The sequence below is a fragment of the Apodemus sylvaticus genome, chromosome 3 (assembly GCF_947179515.1).
Source record: "Apodemus sylvaticus chromosome 3, mApoSyl1.1, whole genome shotgun sequence".
NCBI classification, from domain to species: Eukaryota; Metazoa; Chordata; class Mammalia; order Rodentia; family Muridae; genus Apodemus; species Apodemus sylvaticus.
Genome location: NC_067474.1, coordinates 124,668,553 through 124,681,889, shown reverse-complemented (window position 1 = coordinate 124,681,889; position 13,337 = coordinate 124,668,553). Strand labels below are relative to the sequence as shown.

The 13,337-nt window shown below is 36.8% G+C and overlaps 1 protein-coding gene and 1 pseudogene across 3 annotated transcripts in view; both read right to left on the bottom strand.

Annotated features, from left to right (window-relative positions):
• Eps15 (epidermal growth factor receptor pathway substrate 15) overlaps positions 1-13,337 on the bottom strand; it is a 114,706-nt gene that overhangs the window by 100,227 nt on the left and 1,142 nt on the right. The window lies entirely within an intron of this gene.
• LOC127681891 (uncharacterized) lies at positions 12,599-12,761 on the bottom strand (annotated as a pseudogene).

Sequence of the window (13,337 nt, the reverse complement as noted above, 5' to 3'; positions counted from 1 at the left end):
AAAGTTGCCTTATAAATCTTGCCTAAGTGTCTTAGTGGTAAATCTTTTTAAAACTAAGTCCTCCAAAACTTGGCAATAGACTGTACAAAACCAGTTGGAAATCCTTATTCAAGGATTAAAGTTCAATGAAAATAACATAAGACTCTGTCTTAAAAAGAATGTGGGCTGGTGAGATGGCTCAGTGAGGAGAGTTTCATGTACACACATGAGGACCTCAGTTCAAATCCCCAACACCCACATAAAAACCAAGCAGGACATGCATAACTACAGGCCCAGCATTAAGGAAAGAGGCAAGTGGATCCCAGGAGCTTGCTGGCCAACCAGCCTAATGGAAACAGAGAGCTAGCGTCACGTTCACTGAGATCTGTATCAAGAGAACAAGGTGCGGAACAATAGAGAAGGACACCAGATGGCCTTCTCTGACCTCTGCATGTGCAAAGGCACATGCACATGAATATACCACACACCCACAACACACAAATTAAAAAAGCTCCAGAAGAAACTTGGCTTTTGAAACAGCAATTACCAATTTTATTAACAACTTTTCTAAGAGAGTAATTGCAGATTTCAAAAGCACAGGAGAAATTAACAAAATGGTGAGAAGTAAAACAGAACAGAAAATTTCATTTTGGATTTCTGTATTTTGCTCTGGAGTTGACTGCAATAATTCTTTCTTTCTTTCTTTTTTTTTTTTTTTTTTTTTTTTTTTGGTTTTTTGAGACAGGGTTTCTCTGTGTAGCCCTGGCTATCCTGGAACTCACTCTGTAGACCAGGCAGGCCTCGAACTCAGAAATCCACCTGCCTCTGCCTCCCAAGTGCTGGGATTAAAGGCATGCGCCACCACTGCCCTGCACATTTTTTTTTTGAGTCTTTCATTTTTAACTGGATAAATTTCTATTCTGTACTAGAAATGAATAAAATATAAAACATATACACAATTTAGGATCTAAACTCAACATAACATGTGAAATTATTATAAACAGAGCACTTATAATCCCAGTAACAGGGAAGTTGAGGCAAGAAGATGAATCCACATCCATGGCTGCCTGAGCTACATAACATCAAGGCCAGCCTCGGCTACAGAGGTGAGCGCCTAGCTCAGGAAAGAAAAGGGAGCTGAAAGGAACTGCTTTACTTACTTATCTACCAATACAATAAAACTAGTCTGAATAGATATGTCCCCAAATGTGTAGAATGTTTAATATTTGTAGCACCCCCTTTTCATTCTTAAAAATGTCCCAGTGTGAGTTAAAAAAAAAAAAAAGTATATGATTACCAACCTAATGCCAAAGAAAGCAAAGATTATGAGGCATTAATTTTACTGAATTGGCATCCAAGGGAAATTTTTAAAATCATACATAAGAAATTCTGAGCTCCAAGACAGGCAGTGGTGCCACATACCTTTGATCCCAGTACTTAGGAGGCAGAGACAGGCAGATCTCAATGAGTTCAAGGACAGCCAGGGCTACACAGAGAAACTGTCTCCAATTCCCAACACCGTCCCCCCAGCCCCCACCAAAAAAAAAAAACCTCTGAGCTCCAAACTATATTCATCAACACAATATAGATTCACTAGTTACTGCAAAAAACACATAAGAAGGTAGAAATTTATTATGGTGGCTTAAGTACACCCTGCATCAATTACTACACTAATGTGATTACAGGTGAGTGTGGAAAAAGTCATCCAAGTCACTTATATTAAGCAAGATGAACCAAGAACATTTTTATGTGCCTCAGTAAAACCAGCTCTTGTCATTGTTGCTAAATTATAAATATGACCACTTTTTAGATGTTAAAAAATACACATCATGAACACAAATGTTCAAAAGGAATGACTATAAAGTGTGCACAGAGACTGTCTCTGGAAAATAGGATTGTATATGGTTTTATATTCTCAATGGCACTGTGCATTCTCTGAAGATCCTTTATAACAAGAATACTTATATAGTGAGAATGAAACAAGTTTTTGATTGGGAAAAATAAGATCTAAAAATGTAATCATACAAAATTGCACATGAACCTTTTTAGCAATGAAATGAAATTTTCTAAAGGGAAGCATTTAAATCTCAGTTGTCTACAAAAAAATTTTAATTCTGTTGTAAATTAAAAGCATTATTCTTTATCGATTTTGACATATAGAAATTTCTTTTAAAGTCAGTTGCAAACCAGGCATAGAGGCAGACGGATCTCTGTGAGTTCGAGGCCAGTTTATTCTACAAAGAGTGTTCCAAGACAGCCAAGACTACATAGAGAAACCCTGTCTCAAAAAAAAAAAAAAAAAAAAAAAAAAAAGTAAATTGCTACATATTACTACACAGTCTGTATATATACATTTATAAATATATTTTTTTTTCAATTTCTTTCTGTAGGTGTGTGAGAGGCGAGGCTATACTATATACATGATGCATGGTTTTCCTCAAAGACTGGCGCACCATTTCTATGCTTGTCACATCTTGTCTTTATTATAAAGGAGGGGCTATTTAGGAATAGAGACAAAAACAAGAAATAAATGGCATCCAGACTAGAAGAAGTAAAACTATACCTATTCACAGAGAATAAGATCTTTTTATGAGCAAAGTACTAAAGAATCCATTAAAATGAACAAGATTACCAAGGTTATAAGATATAAAAATCAATATAAAAAGTGACTATATTTAACGCACTTACTCTAAATTTGAAGATAAACTTAAGAAATAAATTCCATTGGCAGTAGCATCAAAAAGAATAGCATATTTAGGAGTAAATTTAACAACTATAAAACACAGTTTCTGAAAACCTATTAAGACATTGTTGAGTAAAATTTTTAAAATATACAAACAAAGCCAGGCATAGCAGCCAGCGGCCTTTGATCCAGTACTCTAGAGGCAGAGGCGGGGCTCTGTGGGTTTGAGATCAGCCTGGTCTACAGATCAAGCTCAGGACAGCCAGGGCTACACAGAGAAACACTGTCTCAGAAGAAAACAACAACACTGCACTGTACATGTTTAGACAAACAGAGATAAATAGAACAGAATTATGAATTCAAAATAAATTCATCATTTATGGGATGCTGCACCACAACTAAAAGATACCAACAAGCAAACATATGAAATTGGATCCTTCACATCCTATAGGAAAATTAACCCAAAGGACCAGAAAGATCAGTGGGGAAGGGTACATGTCTCTCAGCCTAACAACCTAAGTTCAACCCGTAGAATCCTTATGGTACAGAGTGAAAACGAACTCCCACAAGCTATCTTTTGACCTAATACACACACACACACACACACACACACACATACATACACACACATACATACGCAAATACACATACACATACATACATACATACATACACACACACATACACACAAATAAATGTTTAGACAATCTTTTCTTAATTAGCTAAAAATGCATCAATTAAAGAACCATATAAAACTAAAACTTAAAAATCAATTGGCCAGGTATGAGAACTCAATCCTTTAATCCTAATACTCAGGAGTCAGAACCAGAGGGATCTTAAATTCCAGGCCAGCCAGAGTACACGGTAAAACTTGTCTTTAGAAGAGTATGTGTCGAAGATGGATCAGGCCCAGGATTCTTAGACTTCAAGTCTAAGCAGAAAATGAACAGTAGTGCACATCTGTAATGCAAGCTAGACCTTAGCAGCTAAAGGCAGGAACATAGAGGACAGGAGTCAAAGGTTATCATCAGCTATAAAGCAAGGTCAAGATCAGCCTGGCCTATGCAGGCTTAGTCTCCAAAAAGAAAAATAAAGAGACTAATGTCCACACTTGGGATGCTGAGGCAGGAAGATCAAGATTTTGATGTTTTTATTTCTGATTTCAAATAATTCTCCCCCTCTAAAAAAAAAAAAAAGAAAGACCATCTCAAAACAACAAACTTTGCTAAATTTTATTATAGGGATTGGGGGGCCTAAAAGAAAAGTTTTGACCACCTTATCCATGAATACGATACTGCCAAAATTCATGTGTTAAGGGAAAAAAAATCAGTCATGAAAAGCAATGGGATTATCAGAGAGAAAACATACCAAGACAAAGACAAGCCAGGACATTTCAAGTAAGTGTTGGCTCAAAGCAGAATAACCAGAATCAGTTTTAAACTGTTCTAAAGTACCAGATGGTCCAGAATCCACCCACAAGGCCATGCATAAAAGTATGCTGGGGGGGGGGGAACAGAATGTAGAGAACAGACTAAGAACAAAAGCAACAGACTACAGAAAAGATGCATACTAAAACAGTTCAGTCTTCCTCACACTCACGTTTAATGTCAATTCACAATAAATAAAACTTAATAAACTATAAGTGGCTTTTGTAACCAAAATTAATACGCTTAACTCCGTCTAATCAAAGCATGGTGATATGACTATACATCAGCCCTCAGAAGGCTGTTACAGAGAACCCAGATTCAGTTCCCAACACTCCCGCGGTGGTCCACAACTGTCAGTAACTTCAGTTCTAGGGACTCTTTTACCCTCATCTCATCTAACCTCCATGAACACAGGGGACACTCACACAGTGCACATATGTACATGTGGGCAGCAAAAACTCTCGGACACACAAAACAATTTTTAAAAAAAAAAAAATAGAGATTTGGGGCTGGAGATAAAGCTCAATGGTACAGCACTTGCCTAGCTCACATTAGTACAACCCTGGGGTCAAAATCCAGCAATGAAGGAAAAAAAATCTCAACCTGGCAAAAGTTCTGAAAGAAAAGCTATAAATTTTAAACATAAAAAACATAGTTTACAAAAACAAAACAAAATAATTTTAACCTTATCCATAATTAAATGACAAACTGAAATGGTGAAATCTAATTTTTATATCAAACTGACACTGATCAAAAAGTCTAATATAAATATACTATATCAAAACAAGCCATGAAAGAAATGGCATTCTCAAACAATGTCATCATTACATAGCATAAATATACCATTTGAGAGGCTGGAGAGTTGGCTCAATGTTAAGAGCACTTATTGCATTAGACCTAAGTTCAAATCCCAGCATTCACATGGCAGCTCACAACTGTTCAAAACTCCAGTTCCAAGGGATGTGATGACTTATGACCTCCACAGGCACTAGGCACGCACATGGTGCACATTTAAATATCACACAAGCAAGTAAAACACTCAGAAATCTAAAAAGCTTTTAAACTGTTTAGGCTAATAATTACATCCACCAAAAACTAAGCCATGTAGCTACAGGCACAAGAACATGTAAAATATTTACTGCAGTACTAGTAACAATGGAAGACTGTAAACAACAGAAATGTTCGTCATTTGGGTGACTAAGTTATTTAAACTAAGATTATTCATACATAAGATTACCCTGAAATGTTTTAAATAATGAAGGTATCTATACGCACTAACACAGAACTTCCTATATCAAATAAACTAGAATTAATAATAAAGTAAAACAGCAGCTTATCAAAGTAACTTTTAAAAGACACACTGGGAGAAAGAGAAAGATTATAGAAAATACACACGGGCACTCACACATGCGCGCACGTACACACACGTACACACACACACACACACACGCACGCACGCACGCACGCACGCACGCACCTAACAAGAATACTTCCCCCTCTGGGAAATGGACTAAAGGCTTTGAGCAGGTAGCAAACTAGGGTTAATTGTATTTTTTTTTTCATGCCTAGATTCATGTTCCCTTTTCTTTCTGATGATAATCATATGAGCCTCACTATCCTCCAATTTGAAGTAATGATAATAATAGCCTGGTTCATTTGGTTATTATAAAGAGCAAATGAACAAGCATAAAATACCTTGTAAATTATAAAGCAGAAAACAAAATTATAAATTACTCTTCAAACTGAATTCTCTAAGCCCATTATAATAATAAATATTATCCTCATTTCTTGGACCAATTTCTCTAAACACAAGGATTAAACTATTTAAAATTAACAATGTATGCCTAGCATGTGCAAAGCACATACTAGATTCTTAGCAAAGCACACAAACACAATGGAGTACACTAAATTAACTTAATTTAACTTAAAAAAATTAAAGAAATCTAAAGACAAGGGGTGTGGTTCCGTGTTAGAGTACTTCTCTAGCATGCACGAGGTCCTGGGTTTTATCACCAACATTTAAAAGAAACTTAATTCTATACTAAGGGTACTGGGGATGTAACTCAGTTGGTAGTGAGGTTCCATTATGGTATAAAAACAGCTGCGGTAGCACAAGATGCCAGAACTGAGAAGGAGACAGTAGGATCAGAAATTCAAGGTTATCATCAGCTATATAATAAGTTCTAGGTCAACATGAGATAAATGAGACCCTACAAGAAGCTGAAGAGAGACAAAAAGAAAAAAAAGAAATCTAAGTGTGGTACAATCTTAAAATATAACTATATTACTTTGTCATTGATGTCAGTTTAAGTAAATTTTCAAGTGTCATAAAAAAGTGTTAAATCAGTTGCTAACAGAAGAAATACATGTGCACTATTAAAATGAGTTAATTAAAAGCTATTTTAATTACTGATATTATAAAATCCTAAGTGTTTTTCTTCCAGTCTTCTTCCTATATATGTTTAACTGAGGGATCTCTGTGAGGCTATTTTCCTACCTTTGTTTCCAGAGTCACAATTTTATTAAATGCAAAACTCAGAAGGAAGTTTTTATATATCTTTGGAACATAAGTAAAATGCTCTAATGAGTATTTAAAATGAGGCAACAGCAGACAGTATACCAACCTGTTGGTTAACATTAGCTTGTAAACAAATGAAAATAGAGAAATGCACTCAATTAAGAGACTACTGGACAAATCCAACTGGTCCTAATTAATTTTAACTAAAGCAATCCTTCCCAAGTGCTCAACATTCCAAACCATTTTAACAATGACTAGCTGTCTACTGAGTAAGCAGAAATCTCCTGAGTATGCTGGGTATACTCAATATAAATAGTACAAGAGGCAAAAAAGAAAACATCATAATAGAAGCTCAAATCTATCACATTGAGTAAAATATTCATTTTCTGACTATGAAAACAGGTTGTGATTTTCAAACACTACCCTCTCTTTATTGTCATAATTGTTACATTAAAGCAATTGGTATGTTTACTAACAAGTACATGCAATGGTTTTGTTTTCAGACCCCACCTAGCCAGACCCACATTCTGACTGATTTTTGTTAATAAAATTAAAAGTAAATATCAAAATGACACATGCCTGGAATATCAGCACATAGGAGACTGACCATCTTACAGTACAAAGAGAGACCAACTCTCAAAATAAATAAATAAATACATAAGTAAATAAGTAAATAAATACCAGAAACTGAAGTTGTGGGATACTTTCCCCTCCAGTTTCCAAAATTTCTGTAACAAAAATTATAACATTATTAAAATTAAAAGTTGGGCAGTTGTGGCACACGCCTGTAATCCCAGCACTTGGGAGGCAGAGGCAGGCAGATTTCTGAGTTCGAAGCCAGCCTGGTGGTCTACAGTTCCAGGACAGCCAGGCCTATACAGAGAAACCCTGTCTCAAAGAAAGACAGACAGACAGAGAGAGAGAGAGAGAGAGAGAGAGAGAGAAAGAATATGAATTAGAATTAAAAAACAACATCAAAACTACATATGCCAGCATCTTAAAAACTGAAGCAGGAAGACTGCAAATTCCAGGTCACAACACAAGGAAAGCCTGTATCAAATAAAGTATTTCTATACCACTTATTGCATCTGGGGCCTCTGGATTCGATTTGGAATTTTTGCTGTTTGTGGTGTGAGTTTTGGTTTAAGACAGGGTTTTTCCCACAACCCAGACTAACTATAAACTTGTTATGTAACCAAAGATGACCTTGAAATCCTGATCATCCTTCTGCCACTACACTCAGCACTTAAATTACAGATGTACACTAACACTCTTTATTTTGTTTCATTTTTTTAGGATAGGGTTTTACTATGCTTCAAAGCCTGGCCTAAAACTCACTATGTAGTCAAGGGCAGCCTCAAATACATGATTCTTCAGCCTTAGCCTGATAAAGTAATTATTGTTTTTAGGTCATACAGTAAGCTTTTGTTTTGTTTGTCTGTTTCTAAAGTCATAATTTACAAGTACTTCTGGGTTAAAGTGCTTGCTGTAAGCCTGAGGACCTGAATTTGATCCCTAGAACCACACAGTAGGAGAGAACCAATTCCCCAAAACACAGGCGACAAGCTTGAACATATAGAAAACAAGTAAAGTTTTTTAAAAGTTATTATAAAAGATAAATCATGGCTGGGCATGGAGACACATACCTTTATTAATCCCTGTACCCAGAAGACACAGTTAAGATCACAGCCAGCGAGTACTTAACAGTGAGAACCTGTCAAACAGGTTTGTTTGTCAAACAAACACAAACAAACAAACAAGCAAACTGCACCATGGGTTTTAGATCAGTGGTTGAACACTGAACTCAACATGCACACACAAAGTCTTGCACACCCTCAAAAAATTTTTATCTACCAAGAAAACTTCAATTCAATCTGAACTGCCAAATAAGTATTTAAGATATTCATCATACCATATTTTGAAAAATAGAAAGCTCATAATGAAGTGTATTAATACACCCACAACTTATCAAGGTACCAACAAATGAATCAATGTCTTAGCAAAATTTGTCAATAAAATTGGTAACTGCTATATTTCAAAGGCTAAGTTTCTTTTGGAGCTTTTTAAATGTGTGTGTGTGTGTGTGTGTGAGAGAGAGAGAGAGAGAGAGAGAGAGAGAGAGAGAGAGATGTGCATGTGCCCTTGTGCATGCACATGCAGAGGTCAGAGAAGGAAATCTGGAACCAAAGCTGCTTTCCTCGAGAGACTGACTACAGGCTGAGCATCTCCACTCTCAGCGCCCAAGATCTCTGTGAGTGCTTCACAGTTTCAGGCTGGTCTTAAACTCAAGAGTGCCTCTAGCTGCTGAAACTAAAGGCAGGCAAAAGTTTAAAAAGAAGCTGTACTGACTAGTTTAATGTCAGCTTGACACAAGCTATAGTCATCTGAGAGGCAGGAACCTCAATAGAGAAAATCCCTCCATAAAACCTGGCTGCAGACAAGCCTGTACGCTATTTTCTTAATTAGTGATTAATGGTGGAGGGCTAGTCCATGGTGGAAGGGGTCACCTTTGAGCTGGTGGTCCTGGGTTCTATCGGAAAGCAGGCGCGCAGAATAAGAGAGTAAGCCAGCACCCCCTCCATGGTCTCTGTATCTCTGGCCTCCAGGTTCCTGCCCTGTTTGAGTTCTTGTCCCGACTTCCTTCACTGATGGGCATTTCCTTCATTGATGTGGAAGTGTCAGCCAAATAAACATCTTCCTCCCCAACTTGCTTTAGATCGTGTTGTTTCATCATAGCTATAGTTAGCCCTTAACTAAGACAGAAATTCCTAGGCCAGGCATGGTGCATACCTTTACTCCCAGCCTTTGGGAAGCTGAAGCAGACTGACCTCTGTTGAGACCAGGCCAGCACAGGCTGCAGTTAGAGCTAATGAGGAAACAGCCAGTGGTAGAGTGGTTGTCTGACACTCTTAAGGCTCTATGTTTTATACAAAGGGCTCAACCAAAAAAAAAAAAAAAAAAAAAAGAAAAGCAAAGAAAATGCTCAAAAACAAAAAAAAAAGAAAAGAGTGCTCAAAAGAAAAAGAAAACCTAACTTGCCCTTTCTATAATGTACAAAAAAAAAGCAAAAATTGTATTTTTCTCATTCAAATTTTTCCCTTTTTCTTTTTCTTCCCTCCAACCTTTCCCATGTCCAGTTTCTCCCCTCAAATTCATGGCCTCTTTTATTATTATTATTATTATTATTATCACACATACATACATACACACACACACACACACACACATACATACACAAGAGTAAATATGTAACTACAACCAGCTGAGATCATTTAGTATGGCTTGTATATATGTTTATTGGGCTGATGACCTGGTATTAGATAGCCAGTTAGGGGGTTCATCCCTGGGAAAGACTAATTCTCCCTCTCTGCATTCAATAGCTGCCTACAGCTCTCCAACTAGGAGCCAGGATTGTTTTGTTTTTCATACAGAAGCTCTCTGTAGCCCTGGCTGACTTGCAACTTAACTTTGTTGCCATTCTCACCTCACATTCACAGTCATTCTATCTCAGATTCCCACTTGCTAGGATTAGCCTGAGCCACCACGCAGGACTTGGAGTTTACTTATCAACAAGAAAAGTGAAAACAACTGAAATGAGAAAAACTAAGGTTGAGCAGCACTAAATATGGTATTTTCATTATACCATCATCTTCAGGTATGATTTACACAACAGAATGTTAGAGCTGGAAAAATATTTAATAACATTCAAAGTCCTCTATTAAAATTTAAACAAAACTTTTTGTTTGTTAGTATATTCTAAGTAGCTATACTAATTCTTGGCAGATAGTAAATGCTCAACAATATTTATTGGATAATATTTTTTAATATTCACATATTTATTTTATATTTATGAGTACATCTACACCTACTAAGTGCTGTGCCTATGGAAGCCAGAGATGGGGCAGGATCCCCTGAAAATGGACTTACAGATGGCTGTTAGTTAGCACACAGGTGCTGGGAATTGAACAAGGTTCTCCTAGAAGAGCAGCCAGTGCTCTTAACCACTGTAGATCAATTTTTAAGGCTAAGAAAGTAGAAACCTAAAGCTTTTACTCATATCTATATTATGATATATAAGAGATATTACTCGTACCATATTTATTGGCAATGCTAAAAATGGCACTCATAATCTAGTATTCTATCATCTCTAGAAGACAAAACTTAATTTCAATCTTTAGTTAAGAAAGAGTTAGAGAACTGTTTGGCAGGCATTCAAAAGGCAAGGAAAGCATAAACTAAAACATTTTTCTCTAATTTGTTGCTTTAGTTAAAATGATAAAGGCCAAAAAACTAAAAGGCCAACTCTAATGCAATGTGTTACATCTAATACTTAAAAAAATATTTACACAAGCCAGGCATAGCAATGCCTGCCTTTAATCCTGCACCTGGGAGGCTGTGGTAAACTGATCTCTGTTGAGTCCTGACCAGCATGGTCTACATAGGGAATCCAGAACAACCAGTGTTAGAGACCCTGTCTCAGAAACAAACAAAAACTCTCTCTCACACACACACACAGACACACTGGCTGAATGAATGAACAAACAAGTGAATGAACTAACTAACCTATTTCACACTGATCATTACCAGAGGCAGAAACTAGCATTCAGTTAATATTCATAGCTGTCAAAGAGCTAGCTCTTTAACAGTTTTGGCATAAACACAAGAGTTATCAATCACTTTCTTCCAAATAAACAGAGGGAAAGAGATGAAATTTAAAATGTCCTTTGCTGGGCCCAGTGGCACACATCCATAATCTCAGCTTCTTGGGAGTCTGGGGCAGAAGGATCACTTAAGCCCAAGAAGCCGGACCAGAATGGCAACATAGCCATCCACTTTGACCCCTCCACAGTCTCTGCCTGGAGAATCTCCCACTTGAGTATACCATCTCTAATTCTGTTCATTGTGTTAGAAGAGTAGAAAAGAGAACCACAAGGTAACATAAATAGATCAATAATGAATGTGAAACCAGGCTACACCATTATCTGACTTAGTTCAAGCAGCTAAAAGTTGTTTAAACAAAAAGTTTGAGGAACTAAGGAGATGGCTCAGTAGGTAAAAAACACTATGTAACATAAGGAGTGGAATTCAAATCCCCAGTACCCTCATAAAAACCCAGAAAGGCTGAGCATGGCTATAACCCCAGCACTGAAGAGCAGAAACAAGCTCTAACAGAAACGGTGAACTCTCATTCAAGGCTTCAAGGCAGAAAGTGGCACAGGAAGACACCTGGCATTCTCCTCTGGTCTCTTCATGCCCTCCAACAGGCACATGCACCTGCACACTCACATGCATGCACCACACACACACACACACACACACACACACCACGTTAAAATCAAGGACTGGAGAGATGGTTCAGCTCAAGTTAATAGCACTTGTGGCTCTTGCAGAGGATCTAGGTTCGTTTCCAGTAGCCATATGGGGGTTTATAACCATCCCTAACTCTAGATTCAGGGGATTTGACACTCTCTTCTGACTTATGTGCACACAGACATGAATGTAGCATACATATATACATACAGGTAAATATTCATATACAAATAATTATATCTAAGAACTACAAACTTACTAAGTTTGTAGGAAAAAGATACATTAGTAAATATTTTTAAAAGTTTTCCCTTGTGCCTTTCAATATAATCTCACTGCACTTTAGTATTTTAATATCAAAATATTCTAAATTGACTTATTTGAATTATCAACTTAAGTTGATATACATGACAAACATGAAATACTAAAGAATAATTCCCCTTAATGATTCACCATTTACTCTGGATACATTTTAACACCTAAATATACAACCACAAGAACATATGCAAATTATGAGAATGACTATAAAACTGAGAGCCTAAAGCAAATTTCCAGAGATAAGTGAGAGTAAACAGAAACTAAAAACACAGTACAATTCAAAGAGAAAATAAAGTAGGCACACAAACAAGAAGCAATTCTACAGAAGTCGCAAGGGAACAAAATCTTTAAGAGGGGGGAAACTACCAGAATTAGCCAACAGAGTCAGAATACAAGAGCCTGCCAACAGAGATCATGTTTAAGACAGGTCACTATCTAGATTCAGAAAGTCAACACCCAAAAGTCAATGTTTCCATTCCTCACATTTGAATTTCTACACTTGATCTTAGCCAAAAGGCCGAGAAGCGATCACATTTGAATTTCTAAAAGACCCTTCCAAACAGTTTCATGACCAAGACTGGACCATCTAAAAAGTTCTTTCCTGTTAGATGCCAGTCAAAACACAATGACCCACAGGAAATAAATTTGGAAATGTAAAGTGAAGTTTTTGAGGTTGTTCTGGAAGGCTCTTTTACCTGAGTGGTGCATGAATGTATGTGTGTGTGTGCATTATAACACACACATACATATATAGTATATATAAAGTCACTTTTGCTGGGGATATGGCTCAGTTGTTAGAGAGCCGGCCTAGCCAGCATGAAGCCCTGAGTTTGATCACTGACAATAAATAAACTTAGTATAGTGGTACAGTCCACTTGGGGGATGGAGGAAGAAGGATCCAAAATCAAGGTCATTCTTGACATTCTTGATACATAGTAAGTTCAAGGACTGCCTGATCTATTTGAGACCCTATCTCAAAATAAATGAGTAAATAAAATTTCCATCCTGGTTCCTGGGGAAAATACTTTTCTATCTCAAGTTCTAGGAAAGAAACACCTCAAGACCTCTTTCTCATAATATAGAAATTACCTACTACCCAAACACA